The following is a 1,346-nucleotide window of genomic DNA, read 5'->3' on the forward strand; positions in this document are numbered from 1 at the left end:
CAGCTGGAGTACTGCGTCCAGTTTTGGGCTCCACAATTCAAAAAGGATGTGGAGAAGCTTGAGAGAGTCCAGAGAATAGCCAAGCGCATGATCAGAGGTCAGGGAAGCAGACCCTACGATGACAGGCTGAAAGCCATGGGGCTCTTTAGCCTGGAAAAGCGCAGGCTCAGGGGTGATCTGATGGCCACCTATAAGTTTATCAGGGGTGACCACCAGTATCTGGGGGAACGTTTGTTCACCAGAGCGCCCCAAGGGATGATGACTAGGTCAAACGGTCATAAACTACTACAAGACCATTTCAGGCTGGACATAAGGAAGAATTTCTTTACTGTCCGAGCCCCCAAGGTCTGGAACAGCCTGCCACCGGAGGTGGTTCAAGTGCCTACATTGAACACCTTCAAGAGCAAACTGGATGCTTATCTTGCTGGGATCCTATGACCCCAGCTGACTTCCTGCCCTTTGAGCAGGGGGCTGGACTTGATGATCTTCCGAGGTCCCTTCCAGCCGTAATGTCTATGAAATCTATGAAATGAATAGCATTAATTTATTCAGGAAATGATCTTTGTCTTTGTAGCAGAGACCTGGGATGTGCCTGCTCCTCTAAAGGAGAAAGCAGCCTGAGAGACCACTTGCAGGTGATGAAGGGGGCTAATGAGAGACTCACCTGACTGGAAGAGTGCTCCAGCTGGGAGTCTCTGGAGCCCACACTGGGTCAGGTAGTCTCTCCCTGGCACCTACACAGTGAGGAGCTCCTGGCAGCAAGGCAGCAGGGCTCCTGCAGGGACCTGGATTTAGCTAAACAATTCTGCCAGCTTGGGAACAAAGGCAAGTTCCCTGAGCAGAGAAAAACTGGGTTACAAGCAAGTGGCCTTTGTTTATGTGAAACTCCTAGAGAGTTTGAGGCATCTGCCAGAAGGCTAAGATGCTTCTTGTTTATTTAAATTACCTTGGTAGTTTAGCCGTGAACCCTTCTGTGGCAGGCTCAAGTCCTGTTTAGAGAACCAGTAGCCCAGGAGCCCTCAGACTAAGATTGGGGCTCAGTAAGGGGTCCAGGAGCCTAGGAAGAGGCTGAGACCAGGACCAGGAGGTCCACATGCCTAGGGAAGGGCTGAGCTGGGCCAGAGGGTCCACGAGCCCAGAGCCGGCTAAGACAGACTAGAGGGTCTGAGAGCCTGGAGGAGGGGTTCCATGTGGGACCGGGGATCCGAGAACCCGGAGGAGGGGCTGTGTGTGGGTCCAAGGGTACAAAGGGAGATGGCATAAGTGACCAAGGTCCAAGGGGGCCAAGTGTACAAAGAGTTTACATCAGAGAGAGAGAACATCTGCGAGGCTTGGGACATGGTGTA

General features: G+C 52.5%; 1 protein-coding gene across 2 annotated transcripts in view; it reads right to left on the reverse strand.

Annotated features, from left to right (window-relative positions):
• COL4A1 (collagen type IV alpha 1 chain) overlaps positions 1–1,346 on the reverse strand; it is a 118,517-nt gene that overhangs the window by 67,743 nt on the left and 49,428 nt on the right. The window lies entirely within an intron of this gene.

The sequence above is a fragment of the Alligator sinensis genome, unplaced genomic scaffold, assembly GCF_000455745.1.
Source record: "Alligator sinensis unplaced genomic scaffold, ASM45574v1 scaffold288_1, whole genome shotgun sequence".
In the NCBI taxonomy this organism is placed as follows: domain Eukaryota; kingdom Metazoa; phylum Chordata; order Crocodylia; family Alligatoridae; genus Alligator; species Alligator sinensis.